The sequence below is a fragment of the Protopterus annectens genome, chromosome 6.part0, assembly GCF_019279795.1.
Source record: "Protopterus annectens isolate FY-2018-M chromosome 6.part0, PAN1.0, whole genome shotgun sequence".
In the NCBI taxonomy this organism is placed as follows: domain Eukaryota; kingdom Metazoa; phylum Chordata; order Ceratodontiformes; family Protopteridae; genus Protopterus; species Protopterus annectens.
The window spans coordinates 568,917,243-568,940,082 of NC_056737.1; positions in this window are offsets into that span (position 1 = coordinate 568,917,243).

The window sequence follows — 22,840 nt, forward strand, 5'->3', positions numbered from 1 at the left end:
CACTGCCAAACATTAGCGGACCGGAGTTCCACTGTGTCGACCCCTAACTGGGATAAGCTGAAAGACACAACAACAACAACAACTCTCCACTGTATGTTACATTAGACCCAAGGCAACTCCGCTCCTTTCCTATCAATACATTGTATATTATGCAATCATCATTTCTAATTTCTTCACACTATCTCCAGGATGCAAGGCTTTTTTTGCTCATTCCATTCTTATTGAGTATAGACATGTAAGTGTTAATTAATTTCTTATACATGTACAATTGATCTATTGGTCTTATGTACTGTATCTGTAACTCATGGAAAGTGAGGAGGCTTTGTTTATTCCATTCAGTTCTCAAGGTCATGTATGGTAAATGAGTCCATCTGGTGATACCTTTCCTCTCCTACATTTCCCTGTCTTTTGTGGAGATGCTATTTCTCATCTGGGGACTGGTCCAAATGTTTATGCAATCTGTATTTACCATATTAGATCTCCTAGTTGTACAAGCCCTATTTTCTGAGTTAGAATTTACCCTTCATATTCATCATTATCCATTGTTTGCAAGTTAATATTGCTCTAAGGCTCTAAATCTTGCACCTCCTCCTGTGTGCCATCGTTTAACTTAATTCTTTAGGTTCAGTTAAAAACTAATGCTTGCATTAGGATATGACTTAAGCCCCAGCCCTCTTCCATTCATAAATCTGAAATCCCTTTTCCTATTTAATTTCTTCAAATTCTTAGGTTTTTACATACCTTGACATAGATGGACCCCATTCCTAAGTTAGGATACAATTAAAGTTCAGAAAATCAGTTTTGCTTTAGTCTTTGACATCTGATATTGGGTTTGACATAATGGTTAAGATCTTCACCATATATTCACACGATGTACTGTTTGATTCTGACCTCAGGTTATTGGCTAAGTTAAAATTGCCCTTCATGGCAGTTCACCTATGAACCTTCACCTATATGAGTCCTCTTCTCAGCACCCACAGAATTCAATTTGATTCTGCCTTATTAGCTGCAAGTATGGGATGATTCCACATAATCATTACTTCATCATTTTTAACAATCCTTTGTGGTTCATGTTTCCAATATCTCTCAGCTGCTGCTGCTGTGTTGTAATGTTTACAAAGTGTAACAACTTCACTGTATTATATCTTTCAGTATACAAACCTTCAGCCATGAGTGTATCACAACTTGCAACAAGATGTGTTACTATTTATATTTGTCTCCTACCACCTCTGTGGATTTTCGTGAACCATTTAGTATGTAATCAACTATCCTGGGTTGCCACTATTAACCTGTCATCTTTTGGTTTAGCTATTTATATGTCAACACCTGGTCAACATGTGGTTGTTCCAGTAGATCTCTTTTTTTTTCACTTTCATTTCCCACCTGATTTTTATCCATGCTTGGTTAGATTTCCATGTCTGCTTGTTTCCTAGAGGCTTCTACTAACCTAAGCAAAGAGGTCATTTTAGACTTATTTCTGTTCAAAACATTCAATATATTTGCATTTGATAATGTCTATAAATGTATGTGTGTAATCTCACAATCATCGACATATATTTATAGTTGAATTCAGACCAAGGGTTATATAATCTTGGCAAATGTTGGTCATGGTATATTATTTGATAGGCATGAAGCAATTTTCTTGTTTTTCCATCATTCTTATTTCTTTTTGTGGCCAATCAATCACCCCAAAGTTGTACGCCAAAAGTGGAAGTGCAAGTTGATTTATAGCTTGAACTTTATTCCTAGATGTCAAAACAATTTTCAGTATTACTGCCAGTCTACTAAAATATGTTTTACTGAGCTTTATTCTCAGTTTTTAAAGCTGCATCACTGCCCTTCATCCTTTCCAAGATATATATATAGTCCTCCTTGTTCCAAATCTTTTATATCACATTCTTCCCTAAGTTTTATATTTTCTTGATGTTGCTTTTGTACATTTTTCAAGACCAAATAAATTCCTATGGCATCTGAGAAGGTTTTAAAAACCTGTACCTGCTGTTCAGGTATTTATCTGAAGAACTATACAATTTCAAACCATTCATAAAAAGTAGATGACGTATTCTTTGATTTGATGATTTTCTTCATGTAAGACTGAATCTGTGACCTAAACTGTTGAGTAAACAGCTTAATGAATTGAGAACAAGACAAAACAGTAATGGTGCGGTGACAAAGATTTATCCTGAAATATTCCATGCTGGATTTTTTCTCACTGCATAGCAATGTGTCCTGTTTTGTGGTTCGACTGCAAAGTGGTTTGCCATTTCTTCATAATAATTATAATAACATTTACCAATGTTGGCTGGATCTTGCACACCTGCTTTTTATAATCCAGGACTGAGGAATACTATCAAATGCCTTTTTGTAATCTATCCAAGCCATACAGAGATTCCTACATTTTTTACAGGTCCCCATTATGGCTTTGTTTAACAAAAGATGATCTTTTGTTCCATATGAATCTCTTTTATTCCAATTCTGTTCTATGGTCATGACTGAATTTTTACCTACATGACTGTATACTCTATCACATGAATTCCTGTATATAACGTATATGTTCTTAGAAGACTGGTTATTTGTGGATAGTCATTAGGGAAATTTGCAGTTCAGTTTTAAGGATGAGTATAGTTTCTCCATTGTTAGCCAGTCTGGTGTCATTTCAGGGTACTCAAGGCTAAATCGCAGCGCAAAGATGCAACACATAGGAGTGAACCAAAACAAGTGGCAGTCAAAAACCAAACTTCAAGTGTAGTTAAAATCAGGAAATGTAATGGTATATAAGCACTTTCACAGTAGTTAAAGAATACTGATTCTTCAGACATTAAAACTAAACCAAACATTGCTTAGTATTAAATAGAGAAACCAATAATGTTGTAGCCAAACACATAAAAGAATATATCAATATCCTAAGAACAAAGTGATCTTAAAAGAGCTGTAAAAGAACTAGCCTGTTGATTTAAAGGCACAGTAGTAAAACATAATACAAAAACACAGTATAGGAAACTAGCATAAGAAAAAATAGTACAATAAAAATGTGCATAACAGTACTAAATAAAAAAACATTTATACAGATACTTGCTGTAAAACATAAAAATACATATATAAAAATGTATACAAAAACATACATAAGGCATGTTCAAAAATATTAATTATTTGTGTAGAGATCAGGCTTTCAGTAGGGGTTTCAACAGAATCTTATCATTTAGACCCCTGCCGACATCGGCCCTTAATCTGATGATCCATCTTGTTCCTGATACTTCAGTTAAATTCCTGATGTCCCCTCCACATTCATTCACTGCAATCTTTTCCATAACCAAACATTTAAAAGTGTGTGTCAAGTCATTACCAGCTACATGCTTAGCCACTGTGTTAGTAGTGTTCCCAGTCCTGATGTCATATATATGTGCCCTTATCCTATCTCTAACATGCCTGTTGGTCTTCCCCACATATAAAGATGAACATTGGGTTCAGAATTCTAAGTAAACTACATTAAATGAATCACAGTTGGCTTCAACACTAAAGGTGAACATTCTCCCAGTATCAGGGTGCTTAAAAGATCCCGAAGAATCAATGAATGCACAAAAATTACATTTAAGGCATGGGATTGTCAAAAAAGTGCTTTCTAAAGGTAAACTACATGTTCTGCTTCTTGGATAGCACAATAGTCATTTAAGAGATTTCTTCTTTTTAAATGAAAAATACAGTCTATCCCCTACTATATCCATTATATCTGGATTACTAACTAAAACTGGCCAGTATTTCTTTATTACTTCTGTAACATTACTAGTGAAGTACATCAGAATATGAATCATGTACTTCTTACAATCTATAGTGACATCAAGATAATCACTAGGTTCAGAAAAATAAGACTTAGCCTTAGTGGATCTGAGAACAATTGCTTTGCTAAGTGAAGTGTCAACTTCTTGACCATTATACCCTCTCTCCTAAAATCTTATCCTTAGTTCACTAAGCTCACCCATGAATCTATCATCTTCAGCATTTAGCCTTGACATTCTCATGTCTTGTCCCTTCACTATATTCTTAAAATTGTGTTTCAGGTGCATGCTTGTTCTGTGTATTTATGTGTTCCTGTGACATTCCTTCCTATGTATCATGGTGCTTATAGACCCCTCAGGTTTACAATAGATTTTGACATTTAAAAAGTCAGTCTCAACATGAGACTTTTTCATACTAAACCCAAGAAAGGAAGTACTGGTATTCAGGAATTCAAGGAATGATGCTAATTCATCTTCACGACCTTCCCAAAGAAGGAAGATGTCATCAACAAAGTATCTATAAAAGACCACCTGTCTCTACCTCACGGACTCCAAAAAGGTTTCCTCTTCCCATACAGCCATCACCATGTTTGCATAGCTGTTTGCACTAGATGTTACCATGGCTACCCCATCTTTCTGCAAAAAGACTTCATGGGCAGACACCAAATCCATCAGAAATGTTTTATTAAAACAAATCCTGTTAGTTTAGCAACTTACCTAAGTTTATAAGAGCAATATTTAAAATATGTCTCTAGTTGTACCTCATTTTGTCAAACTTTGTCCAGATATGTTGCATGAAGAGGTTGAGAGGTATGGGGAGGTTGCTGGGATATTTGCCAAATGTGCAGATGCATGCAGGAGTCCACAGCAATAAGTGTAATCTGTCCCTTTCTAGAGAAAATAACAGTAGATATTTTTTTTTTATCAAACAGATTAAATTTAACCGTAGGTGCACAGGTTTGCCTAATGCTTAGCTATGCATACTGTGGCTTAAATAGCACAAGAAGATAAATAGCAAGATACATTCAGTTAAAGCAGTACTGCAATAGTGTAGTGGCCAGAGCGGTTGCTTTGTGAGCAGTCATTTCGGGTTCGATCCTCACTGTAGTAAATTCCATTTTCCATGTGAAAGCAATATATGAACATTTTTTTGTTGTATAACCTACTAAAAAACATATATGTGTAAACTGGAGTACTGCATTAAGTGCAGATGTGAGGTATCATTGAAATAATGTGGTAAAATCCACAGATAAACACAAGTGCCACATACAGCATATGTACACATGAATCAAGGATACTAAATGAAGCTATAATGTGTAATGAATGATAAGTCCATAGAGTGTCCAAATCTACCACTTTCCCAAGACCCGTGTTTAATTTCTTTCTAAATCAGTGTGAGGATAGGTGGGAGTAAACACTTTTAAGCAGTAGTAAGTGGGTTTAAGCCTTTTTGCATGGGGTAAGCAATGCGCAGACAGGTTAAGTAATTTTGAAGCGAACACTCTCTGTAAGCATATTAACCGAAGTTAGCATTGCTTACCGTCGCACAAACCTGCTTACAACTGCTTAAAAGTGCCTTAAACACTCTGTATCCAACAACCCCTGTTCTGCCCAGCAACAAAATAAACAGGCCTTGAATCCAGGACCCTGTACTGTACAGCCACAGCAGTTAACCCGTAAGCCATCACAGGTGTACATAAAACTGACATATACCCAAACAGATCCTCACTATAGCAAAATCACAATTTACATGTGAAAGGAATCTATAAACAGTTTTATGTTGTATAACCTACTACATAACATATATATCTGAACTGGAGTACTGCATTAAGTCCAGATGTGAGGTGTCATTGTAATAAAGTGGTGAAATCCCCCAATAAACAGAAGTACCCCATACAGTGTACGTACACAAGAGTCACGGATACCAAACAAATATATAACATGTAATGAATGATAAATCAATGCCAAACAGCAAATAGTGTGCAAATTTAAAAATAAATGATGCTAAGCATTGCACACCTCTGCTTACTAGGTGTAAGCAATGTGTAGCCCAGCTAAATTGATGTGCCCATTGGTATACCCCTTTAAGCAATGCCAACCTTAGGTAAGCAGGTTTGTGCATAGCTTAGCATTGTCAAAACAGTCTAGTCACGGCAAAGTGCAGGAAATAGGCCCTATATAAACCCCACAGGTGGGAATACATCTCATAACTGGTTGCAGCTTCCTCCTGTAGGCACTATGGCTGGTGTCAGAGAAGGATCCCACTTCTGAGAGCAGTGCTGGGGCATCCAGGAGTCTAAAGTCATGGCAGGACTCCTCATAAAAGACCATGAAGCAATACTGCTGCAGGGCCAGTATCAGGGTTCCCAATATCAAGTGGAAGCATGGGACTATCTCGTCCGTGACCTCACCAGTACTACTGGCATCCCTTGAACTGGTGAGCAGGTCAGGCATCACTATGCCAACCTGAAATGGAGGAAGAGAGAACTCTTGGATCAGTGGACCCAAGAAGCTTGGCAGAGGGGTGATATCCCAGCTGTGTGTAAGTACTCATTCTACTACATGTTTAATAATTGCCAGCTCATGTATATTATGGATAGGTATGGATAAATATTCCTCATGTCTTTGACTGCGGCAGCAGAGTGGGGAGTGAATCAGGAAGCCCATGCCTGTAGGCTGCAGAGACTGCTTCGTGAGGCAGATTAGTAATAATCTTGAATGTACTGTCATAAGAAATAAATCTAAAACTAGTAGAAAGTTAATTGCCAGTATAAAACCTGTATTGTGTATAGGATGTACTGAATAAACCACACATTATAACTGGAAGAGTCTCATATAGGTTGTATGTAAATAAAAGGGTAACAGCCTGGCAATAAAGGTCTAACTCCTGGACCACTTGTGTTTACTCTTGTATCATATGGTAATGTAGTGTTGCATTCTCTTAATAGTACTGTTATTAAGCACTGTTACTCACACTGTGCTACATAAATAAAATGTGTAGGAATGTCTGTATATGACTGTTGCAATCACAAGGTCATATTTTACAACTGAGAAAGACTTAGAAAGAAAACAGTGAAAAGATACACAACATAATCCAAATAGCACACTCAAATGAGATGTAAACTGTTGTATTTTTTTGCACAAACAGCCATGGTTCGAATCCTGGGAGTGGTAGTAAGTGGTATGCAGAATCATACCACTGAAATGTACAGATATTGTCAGAAAGTTCAGATAATTGACTTAATTTTCCTGCCTGTCACCCTGTCCCCCCTGGCAAATCAGTGGGATGATCCCAGACGTTTAGGCAGCAAATAATGACATACAACTGACTGACAGACATCATAACCGTCAGAAATATATCTATAAGAACAAACCTGTTACTCTAGCAACTCACCAAACTTTTATGAGAGTAATATGCAAAGTATGTCCCATCTCTACCACCATGTTGTGAAGCTATGACCAGAGTGTGTGCAGTAACAGAGTAAGACGTATGTGCACAATAATAACATCGAATCTGGTAATATGTGTGGCAACATTCAGGTAGTGTTAACAAACATTCCCTCCACAGGTCTGTCAGATAAGAAAACTTTGCCTGGAAATAAAAGATTGAAATCCTGCACTAGTACTGTTTAGTCTGGTATTGTATGGCATTGTTGGTGTTGCAGTTTCTCTGAATAATAATGTATTACTCATCACTGTCATCCACACTGTGCTACATAAGAAAACTGTCTAGGAAACCCTGTATAAGAGTGTTGTAATTACAAGGTCAGATTGTAAAACCACGGGAGACTTGTAGACAGAAATCAGAGAAGAGATACACAGCAATATCTAAATGGCACACTCAACTGTGATGCACACTGTTTTATTTTTAGCACACACAGCCATAGTTCGAATCCTGGGAGTGGTAGTAAGCTGTATACAGAATCATACCCCTCAACTGTAAAGATTTGTCCAGAATGTCCAGACAATTGGCCCATATCTGCTGCATGTTACCTTGTCCCCCTGGCAAACCAGTGTGATGATCTCTAACATTTAGGCAACATTTAATGACATATAACTGACTGTCAGGCCTGTAAATATTCAGAAAATGTATATGAAAACAAACCTGTCATTGTAGCAACTCACCAAAGATTTATGAGGGCAATTGTCAAAATATGTCCCAGTTTTACCTGCATGTTGTCAAGACTTGCCCAGAGTGTGTGCAATAAGAAATTGAGAGGTATGTGCATAACATCAACCTAGAATCTGGGAATATGCGTAAACACAGTCAGGTAGTGTTAACAAACAATACCTCCACAGGTATACCAGGTATGAGGTGTATACTGCAGGTAAAACACAGTTGACATATATAGTTGTCTACAAAAATACCACTGTCCAAACTAAGGCCATAGGGTAGTGTAATAATACCTGTAAGTTACAGATTAAAGCAGTGACTAAGAAAGTATTGAGAACTAGAGGGATATACAAGTTAATTGACATCTTTCTCCCCCCCTCACCATATCTACAACAATAATCTAAATACACAACTCAATGGGTATGTGTACAATTAAATCTACTGTTGGGACATATGTCCTATTGTTTGACAAATATTGAAATTAATTTCCATGCATGTGCCATGTTGAAATACTCCCACATTGGTAGCATGCTGCCATCAATGTGCCTGCATGCTGTTGTAATGGCCACTGTGGTTCCATTTATGCATGTACTCTGTTTGCCATGCAAGTGTTCCATATCTGGTGCTTTGTGTTAATGGGAATATCTATGCATGTTGTTATATCTAATCCTGAAATGTGTTGACTATTACTAACCCACATATGTTTTAAAATTGAAACACCATAGCACGTTTGGGAAGGCTGGTCCCAGCAGACCCACCTCTCCCACCTCATCTGGCTGTGGCACTGGGCACCAGCACATCTGGGGACCACCGTGGGTCCTCATCATCTGCTGGTCCTGCACCAACTTTGGGTGGAACTGCCTCAGGGGATGGGGCTCGTCCCCGCAGGAGTGGGTGCAGACAGGAAACTGTCACCTGTCATCAGGTCTGGGGTCTGGTGCATAGCCAGCTCCACAGGGAGTTTGGAGATCAGCTATGCCAGCTTGAGGGCCATGTGGTGCATCTAAAGGGTCAGCCTGCCCCTCTTACACAACCACCAGCACAGCCACCTTCAGGGCCGTGAAGGTGCAGTGGTGAATGCCCATGGATGGGGACCTCAATCCCACTGTTTCCATTTGGGAGGTCATAGGCTTCCGAATTCAAACACCCCTCCCCATTCAAGGTGTTTACCCCTCACATGTCATATACCACCCCTGTATGCTGTCATGTCTGTAATCCTACCCAACTTACTTCCCCAAATATGCCTACTATCTTTCCCCAACATCCCACTCTCACCTTAAAAAAAAGGGCAATCTGTTCCCAAAAAAAAATCTCGCCCCATACATAGCTGTCCATTTTGCACGTGTCCAATGGACACATGTAATCTGGTCTAATTGGCTTCATAACATATTATTGTTGTCCTCACCCATCTCTCAGGGAGTGTTCAAATCTAGCTCCAAATCAGTGTATATGCACAGCTGCTGCTGTAGAAGAAATGAGCAGCTATGGACCTTCCCTACACCCATCCTGCACATCACTAGCTATTTTCCCTACTGTCTTTCCTTCTTTGTGCCCCTTTTTCAAAACTGTCATATCAACCCTTTTTCTTTTCTTTTAAAGAAATTAGCTCAAATACCCCAGATAATATTCCATCTAAATTCTTACAAATTGCTGCAGATGGAATCGCTCTCCCCATTAGCATCCTAATCAATCGATCCATACAGGAATCATATGTCCCTAAGCTGTGGCATACTGCCTTTATACACCCCCTTCATAAGGGTGGTATAAACAATAATACCTCATACTTTCGTCCCATAGCCATCCTCTCCCCAGTATCAAAAATACTGGAAAAATGCATTCATGTTCAGCTAATGCTTTTCCTTACTAAAAAACACCTCCTTTCTCACACCCAACATGGTTTCCGTCCTGGCCATAGCACTATAACTGCTCTACTTTCATTCCTTGATATAGTCAATCATGCTCGTGACTCTGGCAAAATAGTTTCAACAGTCCTACTTGATTTCTCTAAGGCTTTTGACACTGTCTCCCATACTCATCTCCTTAGTCACCTCTCTAACCTTAACCTCTCTGACAACACTCTACCCTGGTTCTCAAGTTACCTTTCCAACAGATCCCAAGCTGTAAAATGGAGAAAAGGCACCTCTAACTTCCTTCCTACCCCACTGGAGTTTCCCAAGGTTCCATTCTTGGCCCCATGCTTTTCAATATCTTCATCAATGACTTCCACTCTGCTATCCCAAATACTAAAATCGTACAATACGCCGACGACTCCACCTTAATCTGCTGTGCCACCAATCTCCCTGAACATTCTGATGAAGTCTTGTTATGATAGATGAAAGCGTGCTCAATCCCAGTTCATTGTATACGTTTATGGCTGTTTATAGCTGTTTATTAAATTTATCGTTTTTACCATATGAGTGGCTGATATCTTTGTGGAAATATCCATTTGAAGTACTTTTTGGTGATTCGTACTACTGATTTTTTGGGAGAATATCCTTTATGGTAAAGCTAGCGGAGGTGTTCACATTGTAAATTGTTCTAGTACACACACAAAATGCCTTCTCTGCCACTGAGAACTGGATGCTCCATAATCACTTATCTCTAAATGCTAACAAATCTAAAATACTACTCTTTCCCCCTACAAAATCCTTCCCTCTTGATAAAAAGACCTTCAAAATTAGAAGCCTTAAAAATTCTACCATAGAAATTCTCCCCCATGCCAAACTTCTTGGGGTCACTATCGATGAAAACCTAAAATTTGACATCATTGTTCAACTCAACATTATGAAAACACATCAAAAACTTGGCCTGTTATACAGAAACTTCGACTATCTCTCTCCTTCTTCTAGACAAACACTTGCCACTACCTATCTTCTTCCCTCACTAATGTATGGTGCCCCTCTATTAACTAACTTATCCACCTCCACCTCCTCAAAAATGGGCATTTGTTATAACAAAATTTCTAAATTCACCACCAAAGCCAAACACTCCTCCCATCATTGCTCTGCCCTCCAGTCACTAAACTGGCTAGAACTCCCCAACCTTCTAGACTACCTCCAACTTACCACTGCCCACAGGCAATTATTTAACCCCTCTAAATGTCCTGCACTATCCAACATCCTTCAACCATATACCCCTAATAGGCCACTTCGATCGGCCCACCTAAACCTACTCAATGTCCACAGACCAAAACGACCTGCCGGGCAGCACCTCCTTTCATTTTCCTTAGCCAAAAAGTGGAACTCTCTCTCTCCTACTTTAAGATTGACAAAAAATCCTAATAATTTCAAAACACTACTCCATTCCTACCTGTTTTCTAAGTGGAAGTGCAATTGCACTTTCCCCACCTAGCCTCCTCACTATACATATTAACAGTAATGCTATTCAATTTCTTACTACTATCAACCCTGCTCATATCTACTTAATGTTACTGTTGTCCTGTGTATATATGTAAATACTGTAAATAGTTTGCTCTCCCTTTATTCCCCTCCCTAACATTTATGCTTGTTCTACCACTCTGCCATTACTAGACTCAGACTCTTTGTAATCTTTTAATCATCCATTTCAATATATGACTAATATGTTATGTAAACAGCATTCCTTTCATTGCCTCTGTATCACAAATTACCAGCATTCATACCATGTAGACTGACGGTTGCATCCTTATGTATCTGTACCTTGAATCTTATGTTAATTTTTATCTTTTGTATTTTGTTTTTACCTTTTTATCTTTGTATTTTGTAATGTGGAGCTTTTCTCCCCGGGCCTCCACTGAAAATGGGCTCCTGAGCCCAGTGGACCTCCCCGGTCATCAAATTGAAATAAAAAATAATAATAATAATAATGGGGGTAAGCGGGTGTCAGCACTTTTAAGCACCAGTAAGAGGGTCTCATCCTGTTTGCGCGGGGGTAAGCAATGCCTACACAGGATACGAAATTTAGAGGCTGAGTGTAAAAATATTTAACTGGAAGTTTGCATTGCTTACCGTCATGCAAACCCATGCAAACCCTCTTACAACTGCTTAAAAGTGCCTTAATCACTCTGTATCCAACAGCCTTTTTGCCCAGCAACAAAATGAATAGCCTTTACAAGTCTCGAACCCAGGATCCTGCACACAATATCACTAAGCCATGTCAGATATACATAACTCTGATGTTTTCACAAACATATCATCCAGCACAGTCATTCAACAGTACAGGAAATGTATTTATATATGTAGATGTGTGTGTGTGTGTGTGTGTGTGTGTGTGTGTGTGTGTGTGTGTGTGTGTGTGTGTGTGTGTGTGTGTGTGTAAAATGCCCCAATTGCTATATACTGGTGACTGGAGAGAACAAATGGTGGTGGGTAGAAAATACCTCAGGCTTGAACTCTTTAACTTGGGTACAGGTGGCAAGGGCCTGAATTCCCTACCCACGGCCATTTGTAAAAAAAATTGTAGATTTTTGCCTCATATTTGTTCTGTACTGTTCCTCAGTAAATCTGTGGTTTCTGTATTTTTGTTTCCATATGCAATCAGTGGTGCAGTGTTAGCATTGTTGTCTGACAGCTACAGGTTCTTTAATTTGATTCTTGGCTGGGATGTCTTCTGTGTGGAGTCTGCATGTTCTCTCATCTTACAAAGACATGTGTCTGGAGTGTTTCTCCTTGGGCCTCTGCTGAAAACTGGCTTTGTACCAAGTCAGACTTTCCTGGTTAACAAATGTTAAATAAATAAAAATGACAGGCATTTGAATTTTAGACTTTATATACTTCAGAAAGTACATGGTAACACAAAACCTTTTATTCTAGTATTTTTCTAAGTTTATACGATGGATATTTGAAATTTGTCCCTATTTTTGGGACTGTATTCCCCCATTATTGGCTTTGTCCAGGTTTTTTGTGCTAAGGATGAGAGCTATGGTGAGAACTGAATTCACTGAATATGTTTGGGGGCTGTATTCCCCCATTATTGGCTTTGTTCAGGTGTTGTGTTCTAAGAGGTTGACAGCTATGGTGAGAACTGAATTCACTAAATGGTAGCCATTTCAGTTTCAGTCTTCTTTGCTTTCACAAAACAGCTGATTTGGTATAGTGGTATGTTGCTCTGACTGTTTTGCACAGGGTCATAGGTTCAAGTCTTGGCAGTGAAATGTATGGTGGTAACACAGCATTTTATTCTAGCAACATTCCAACATTATACAAGCAATGTTTAAAATGTAATCATGAAACACAAATAAACCAAAGCATGAGCAGAAACTAATCACTTAAGATAAAAAAATCCTTTCACTCAGAAATAGAAATCCAAAATTTAATCCAGGACAAACAGATAAGCGCTTTCGCTATGTAGTTTCTTCAGATCTGTTACATACTCATTAAACATCACTGTAATATATACTTGTTTCAATTCAGTAATTAAGCAATTAAGCAAACAATTAGTCAATCACAGAATTTAAAGAAACAGAATATTAAACCAGCATATGTATGCACCGAAGTACATTGGTGCAAGCACTTATAATAAAAACAATAATGCAGATAAAAACAGATAAAAACATGTAAAACATATATATATACTTATCATAAATCAATTCATTAAGATTAGATTTAAGCTGAATAATAAGTAATAAAAATATCTAATAAGAACATTATTATTTCATGTTCCTCCTTTGTCTCAATTTCGGTTTAATTGAGGCCCTTTCATTCAGCCCACAGCCCTTATCAGCTTTTAACAATATAATCCATTCTGTTTCCTTTCCCTCCGTGTAAGTTTTTATGTCACCTCCCCTCGGATTAGGAATTATTACTTCCAGTACTTTAAATAAAAACATATGTTCAGCATCATGAGTTACAAAATGCTTTGCCAGGGCATTATGTAATGTGCCCTTCTTCATATGGTATACATACTCCCTCATTCGGTATCTAAGCGGGCGGTTAATTTTGCCCACGTAGAATGAGGAGCATGATTGACAGGTGGCTAAGTAAACAACATGTGGTGTCACACAATCAGCTTCAGCATGTATATTAAATGTCTTTTGCAAGTCAGGATGAAAAAAGTGATTTGTACTGTCAATAAGTGAACAAAAATTGCAATGACCACATGGCTTAGTATGACCATCATTCTTATCCCTAGAACCGAATATGGGGTAACAAAGCTTTCTTTTTAAGTTATTCTTATTCTTGTATAGAAATTTTGGTTCATCCCCAACAATTCTCTTAAGGTCACCATCAACATGTAAAATATCCCAGTATTTGCCAATCAATTCCCTAAGCTCTGAATAATCAGAAGAATAATATGTGGAGAATTTAACACACTCTTTAAACTCAGTGCTTCTATCAGTGATGTTCTTGAAATTTCTAGGTCCAAAATAGGGTTCAGCCCTTGAGGATCATAATTCATGTACATCATTCAAGTGTAAACTAATTTCAGTGTTATTGTAACCCCTAGTCATCAGTCTATCCTTAAGACCCATTAGTTTAGTTTCAAAGCCTTCATCTAGGGGATTCAACCTAGAAGCTCTGATCGCTTGGCCTCTCATAATATTTCTAAAAACATGAGGTGGATGCATACTGGATCTAAGAAGTAGAGTGTTACTATGACAGGTCTTCCGATGTACCCCAGTGTTTATAAGATTATTATCAAGCCTCTCAATGTATAAGTCTAAAAATTCGATTTTATATGACGAATAATACATGGTGAATTTAAGACAAGTTGTGAAACCATTCATAATTGTATGCATGAGTTCAAGTTCCTTCAAAGATCCTTTCCAGAGTAAAAACAAATCATCGACAAAACGTCGATAAAATATTACATGTTGTTTAAACATGTCCTCACGGAACAGAACATGTTCCTCCCAATATGCAAGGAACATGTTTGCGTAGCTATTGGCACATGGTGTGCCCATAGCTACGCCATCTCTTTGCTTATAGATGTTATCCATAAACATGAAGAAGTTGTTCTCCAACACTAACTCCAAAAATGTACAATTTGATCAATAAATGCAACAGAATAGTCACTGTGTTCCTTTAAATACTCTGTAATGTAAGTTAATCCTAAATCAGTCGGAATTACAGTGAAAAGAGATTGTATGTCAAAGGTGACAAAAATATACTCCATTGTAATTGTTACATTCTTTGTACATTCATGGAGTTCAGTTAAAAACGTTCACTGAAATTAGTTTACACTTGAATGATGTACATGAATTATGATCCTCAAGGGCTGAACCCTATTTTGGACCTAGAAATTTCAAGAACATCACTGATAGAAGCACTGAGTTTAAAGAGTGTGTTAAATTTTCCACATATTATTCTTCTGATTATTCAGAGCTTAGGGAATTGATTGGCAAATACTGGGATATTTTACATGTTGATGGTGACCTTAAGTGAATTGTTGGGGATGAACCAAAATTTCTATATAAGAATAAGAATAACTTAAAAAGAAAGCTTTGTTACCCCATATTCGGTTCTAGGGATAAGAATGATGGTCATACTAAGCCATGTGGTCATTGCAATTTTTGTTCACTTATTGACAGTACAAATCACTTTTTTCATCCTGACTTGCAAAAGACATTTAATATACATGCTGAAGCTGATTGTATGACACCACATGTTGTTTACTTAGCCACCTGTCAATCATGCTCCTCATTCGACGTGGGCAAAACTAACCGCCCACTTAGAGATCGAATGAGGGAGCATGTATACCATATGAAGAAGGGCACATTACATAATGCCCTGGCAAAGCATTTTGTAACTCATGATGCTGAACATATGTTTTTATTTAAAGTACTGGAAGTAATAATTCCTAATCTGAGGGGAGGTGACATAAAAACTTACATGGAGGGAAAGGAAACAGAATGGATTATATTGTTAAAAGCCGATAAGGGCTGTGGGCTTTATGAAAGGGCCTCAATTAAACCGAAATTGAAACAAAGGAGGAACATCAATTAATAATATTCTTATTAGATATTTTTATTACTTATTATTCAGCTTAAATCTAATCTTAATGAATTGATTTATGATAAGTATATATATATATGTTTTACATGTTTTTATCTGTTTTTATCTGCATTATTGTTTTTATTATAAGTGCTTGCACCAATGTACTTTGGTACATACATATGCTGGTTTAATATTCTGTTTCTTTAAATTCTGTGATTGACTAATTGTTTGCTTAATTGCTTAATTACTGAATTGAAACAAGTATATATTACAGTGATGTTTAATTAGTATGTAATAGATCTGAAGAAGCTACATAGCGAAAGCACCTATCTGTTTGTCCTGGATTAAATTTTGGATTTCTATTTCTGAGTGACTGGATTTTTTATCTTAAGTGACTAGTTTCTGCTCACTCTTTGGTTTATTTGTGTTTCATGATTAAATTCTGTTTGTTTACAAACAAAGCGCTAACCTGCCACAGCAGTGAACATTACAATGTTTAAAATGTGTCTCTGGATTTTGGGCGTTTATCCCCCCCAATAAATGTTGACTTTTTCAAGATTTCTTGTGCTGCAAAGTTCAGAAATACAGCTAAGTGTCGAGTAGATTTTACAAGGAGCTGAGAGCTACAAGGGAACAAAAGTTTAGTGCTGCTTATGCTGAGTCTGCTTCCATTGTCAATAGCACAACAAGTAGTGCACTTGCTTTTGATGCAGAAGGCTGTGGGTTCTACTCCCACAGTAGGTAGATGCATTGCTGATACTGTACTAAGTTGTAAAGGGGGTGGATGCTGCAGTCATTTTTGGTAAAGATACCTAGTAACTATTAACCTATCAGTTTTCCATCACTTCCCTATTGAAATATTACTAGCTTATCATTGTGTTAATGCAACATAGGCAATTTATTTCTCAAGGTCAACAGGCACTTTATTTGTAGATGAAACAATGAAATATAAAGTTGCTTGCTAGCAGCAACCTCTTCATTAGTTACAGATTTCTTTAATGTGAAATTATTTAGATGACTTTTACTTCTTTAGAGGTTGTGCATATTTACTGATACTGGTGGACTATAGAAGTTTGAGTAGACTTTTATGATGGAAATGTTCTGAACTGGGTAGTTTTGTCATTATTGGTCCATGCATTTTGTTTCATTGTTTACTGGAAAAACCTTCAACACAATGCATTTAAAACGCCCACTAACAACTGTACTGCATTGTTAAAGGGATATACTTTAATACAATCAGAAAGGTGTATCAAAGAGCATGTGTATGTTTCATGTGCAAGGGGCTTATGATTTGAAAAGAGCCCAACGTTAATCTTTATCTGCCATTGGCAAAATGTATTTTCTTTGAATGTGGATTTCAATGCTGTTTCAATGAATGTGAGTTTCAATGGCAGAGGATTTTTAATGCTAAGTCTATTTTCATTGTGTGACTGCATTGCTTTGTTTAGCAGATATCTATTAGTGTTTGTGCTGTAAAATGCAAAATAAAACTTTTAAATGAAATCTAAATAATCGCGGACGTAAAACAGTATGTACATTACAGTGTTTATGGTAAATAGGGTAAAATAACCAAGGAATGGGACATTGGAATGGCTGCAGGGGGAAGGCTCCATTCAACCATGATTTTGTGAAGGGGGAAAGGCAGCAAATTCAAAGACAACCCCGGCTGAACTATACCTCTCAACTGTCCAGATTTTTGCAGAATGAATCAATTTTTGCTTCTTATTTTTGGTTTGTTCCTCATAAAAGTTGTGGTTTTCTGACAAATCTTTTAGGAATGAAGTCACTAAATAGTGACAGACATTGAGTTTTAGACATCATAACCTTCAGAAAAATGCATGCTAAAGCAAGACCTGTTATTCTATCAACAGTCTTAAGTTTATACAAGAGCAATTTTTAGTACTGTTTGTATGTTCCCCCAATGTATTTGGCCTTGTCCAGATTTTCTGCATTAAGAGGTTGAGAGATACATGCAAATAAATTGCTTTATAGAATTAAGAATATCCAAACCTCTCAACTGTCCCCAATTTTGGCTCAAAATGTTGCTTTCCCTCTAATAATCCCTCCGCTAAATGGCAATTTTGGAAGAAAACGTGGAGGGTATACAATTATAAATAATTGTAATGACCAGAGTTATAGATTACTTTTATTTCAGAAATGCATGTAGATTTTCTCTTATTTTATCAGCTGCTTAAGTTAACAGTACTAATATTAAAACCGTGTCACTTCTTTGACAGGTTCCCAGCTGTATTTTGTGGCAATTTTATATTTTTGCATCACATGTTTGGTCTGTTATTCATAAAATTGTTTTTCTGGCAAATTAGTGGCAAATCATTAAAGACTGCAGTTAGAAAATAATGGCAGCCATTTGAGTTTCAGATTTCATACCCTTCAGAAAATTCATACTAATGCAAGATCTACTACTAGTCTATTATCTAAGTTTATAAGAGCAATATTTAAAAATTGTCCTGATTTTTGGGCCTTTGTCCCACTTCTGTGTATGGCTTCCAGATTTCTTGCTCTGAGGTTGAGAGGTATGAGTGTCAGAGCCATCACCGCCAGCCAGAGACATTTCAAATTGTGACATACTTGTTGCACCCCACTCCTACATGTAGTGACTCTGGATGTGTCCAAGCAAGGCAAGGAGCAGTTATGCAGTGTAAGTGTGCAGAGTATTCCCCCATCCAAGGTAGACACAAGTATGATAGTGGCTTTTCATCTGTCCTTGATTTTGCAGAATGTTCTGGTTTTCTGTCATATTTTTATACTGCTGATTTATGCTTATTATTATTCAGAAAATGCATACTGTTGCAGTGCCCTGTTGCTCTGTGTTTAAGTAGCAATGCTTTAATGACCATCAGGTAAGCTTGTTAGAGATTGTAAGATGCAAGTAAGCTTTAATAAGCATACTGTTAAAGAATTACCAACATTGAAAGCCTTTTTGTTGTTGCCATGCAGAGAATATTTACATAACTAGATAACATATAAGCCTTAGGTATTGAAATGCATATGACAGTATTTATAATAAAGGACAGGATTAAAGTATTTTCAAAAGCTCGTTACATTTGTTGGAGATTTGCAGTCATCTTTGCAGGCTTTACCCATAAACTAAACAGAATGCCAATCTATCATGTGTGGTCCATAACTTGTGCAGTAATCATTTAAGCAATTTATCTTGAACTTGTTTCTTGTTTGCTGTTCATTTTTTACTTTGATCAAGTCTTCCCCATGAAACAAGTAGATAGTTGTCAGGCAGCAGGTCTTTTTTGGATAAGAAACATCTTTACAAGTGGGGGTATCACAGAGATTGCTACTTTTAGCATGTTACTTGGTAATTTTATAAAACTGAATATAAATTATAATTAGAACTGCAGTGCAATAAATGGTTTGAGTTGAGTGCTGCTTGTTTTTTTTAATACTTGATTCTGACTGGCATTCCAGTAATATATTTAAAAAGTAATTTATTTCTTCATGCCTCACAACCTTTGTGTTTCCATGTAGATATTAAGTAAGCTGTCATGTACCCAATGCATTGAAATATTTTTTTCTTCTACACTTCATTTTGTCTTGATTGGACTTTCGTAATGATGGTTTGGCACACAGGGAAGCATATTTAATTAAAGTTCCAGTTGTTGTGGTTTTGAGCATAGCTCCACCCCTTTCTAGTTGGCCACACCATTCAGCTGTCTCCTGCAGCCCCCTTTAATTTGAAGTCACCTGCCACCACTGGATAACCCCAACAGTTGAGAGCGACAGACTGCATTCCTTGCTAAACTAGTATGTACACACAAACACTGTAACACTAGTGGTATACAATGCATATAACAACACTACTCACACTGTCTGTAGGTCTGAAACCTTACACAAATATGTAGTTGGCCTGTGTCTGCAAGACCTCTTGTAAGAGGTATTTTTACCTGCTGTCTGTAACACTGCTGGCCTCACACAGGAAGGATGTTCTCCATACAGGAAAGGTAAAGGGATCACATCCATATGATTTAGGAATTTATAGTAGTGTGTTGCCATGACAGTGGTAACTGGAAGTACTACACAGCAGGCTGCATGCAGCAAGTGGTGGGCACTGATTGGTGCAGAGGCCATCACCTGATCATGTTCATCACCTACAAAATCCATGCTGCAATCTATTCAAAGCAGGTCAATTCATGTAGTAGAGAGAGTCAGAGAGAGAGAAAGAAAAAAAACAAACAAACAGATACACATTCATCCATCCAGTAAATATAAAGTAGTTCAGAAACTGAACCTACAGACATCCCAGATTGACCAAGGGAACACAGCAAACTGTATCCAGAAAAGACGACATTCCCACAACAGGTATATGAAGCATATATGCCTGTAATTGAATGTAGTACTTGGTCCATAATAATGGGATAGATGATGTGGAATGATTTATATGTGCCATCAGGTGTTGTTGTTGCAATGATGTCCAGCTGAACAACTGCTATGGACAATAATGTCTGTCCCTGTGCTTAGTGGGCCATACTTGTCAACTGTGCAGAGCTGCACTGACTGACAAGATGTAAGCCATCACAGTGTGTGTTGTGTACTGCAAGACATATATTAGTGTGGCCAATAGCTGGTGGTGGAAGTAATGCCGTTATGATAGACACGTGAGTTTCAGAGCCCACCACTTGAAGGACAGTCATGGTAATGTGTAATGTACCATGCACAAATGCCATAGGTATGTAATCAGCTTACCTGCAATCTGTCCCTATATATACCCCCTTATGTTAGGCTGTGTCCACATGTGACACCTGTCTGTGTTGTAGCAAGGCAGAACAGTGCAGCTGTGCAGGAAGGAGAGTTACAGAGTGTGGATCTGATGTTTGAATGCACCCTATATACACACACACACACACACACACACACACACACACACACACACACACACACACATATATATATATATATATATATATATATAGATACACATACAGATATATATATATATATATATATATATATATATATATGTATATATATGTATATATATATATATATATATATATATATATATATATACATATATATACATATATATATATATATTTATATATATATATATGTCTGTATATATAGATTTCTCTTGAAGAGAGTCAGTGAGGGGCTCTGCCTAACATGAACTGGGATTCTGTTCCAGAGTATGGGAAGCCTCTGAGTTATGAATCTGTCCCTCCAGTATGTCCTATTCATATTTGTGCTGAGGTTTAAATCTTTAGCTCTCATGGTTCTAATGGATTTGGATTTTTTGAGGTGGAGCATGTCCATCAATTCCTGGTTGGACATGGCCTGTACGTCAGGCACAGATCACCTCTGAGCAGGCGGTATGCTACTGAATAGAGCTGGAGTTTCTTTAGCCTGGCAGCATATGACATATGTTTGAGACCCTTGATCCTCTTGGTGAGGTACTTCTGGGGTGTCTCCAGCTGTTGCAAGTGCCGGGTGAGGTACATACCAAATGGGGCATTGTACTCAATCATGGGCCTGATAAGGGAGGAGTATAGGGGTACAATGACCTCCTTTGATCTGGATGTGAACCCCTTCATGATAAGGTGGGCATGGTAGAAAGTCTTTCTAACCACTTTGGCAATGTGGGTGTCAAATGAGAGGTCACTATCAACTTGGGTCCACAGGTCTCTGATTACTTTTTCCGTACTCAGTGGGTTACTGTCTATGTGATAATTTGTGGGTACTTTGTTTTTCCCAAAGGGGATGACTATACATTTCTTGGCATTCAGTTTAAGGCCATGATTCCGGCACCAGTTGTCCATTTTGGTGAGGCCTTTCTGTAGGATGTATGCGTCAGCTGGTGTATCAACTATGGTGCCTAGCTTGCAGTCATCTGTGAACTTTGTCAGCCACAACCCTCCCATGTTTGCTTTCACATCTGAGAAGTAAATGCCGAACAAGAGGGGTCCCAGGACAGAGCCCTGTGGGACACCACTTGTGACTGGCTTTGAGTCTGACATGGCTCCCGCAATTTTGACTTTATGGGTTCTGTTCTTTAGCCAGTTTGCAACCCATCTTGTGACATATGGATTTACATTTAAGCTGTTGAGCTTGTCTATGATGCCTTGGTGGGGTATTTTGTCGAAGGCTTTAGCCAAGTCCAGGTAGGCTGTATGGACTGCTTTGCCCTCATCAATGGCTCTAGTGACTGTTTTGAAAAAGTCAACCAGGATCAAAAGGCAGGATCTGCCCTTTACAAAGCCGAACTGGGTGGGATCAAGTGTCTGTAGGTCCCCAATGTCGCTGTTTATGATTTCCATAATGATTCTTTCCATAGCTTTGCAGACCAGGCTGGTTAAGCTTATGGGGCGGTAGTTCCCAGGGTCTGTAGCGGAGCCTCCTTTGTGGAGTGGGACCACTGTTGCTGTACGCCAGTGTTCAGGTACATATCCTGTAGTAAGGCTAAGGTTAAATAGCATTTTTATATGCGGGTTTAGCTCCTCTTGGAGTTCACGTATCACGCAACCGGGGATACCATCAGGTCCCATTGATGCTGTGTTTTTTGCTTTGCTGAGGGCGGCTCTCACCTGGACATCTGAGATGACAGGGAGGTTACATTCAGCTGGGATAAGTATTTCTTCTTTTGGGGGTGAGGGAGGGGAGAAATTTGCACTGAACCTGTCTGCCAGAATGTTGGCAATATCTGTGGGTTCGGTGAATTTTTTTGTCATTGTGTACTAACTCTGAGCATATCTGAGGGTTTCCGCCCAGGTTTCTAACATAACTGGAATGCCTTGTGGTTATCTTTAGTGTCCTTGGCGATTTTTCTCTCAAAGTTGGCCTTGGATGTTTTTATGAGAGAACGTAGCTTTCTACTAGTGCTAATCAGAGATGCCTTCCCTTTATGGGATTTTGCTCTGTCTTGCAGTAGCTTCCTTCTTTTGTTATACAATTTGTTTATGGCTGAGGTCCAAAAGACAGGATGCTTTCCTTTGGTGGAGAGGGTCTTGGTTTTATTTGGGATTGCACGATCCATGCATTCTTGGAGATGTCCGTAGAAAGCATTTGTGAAG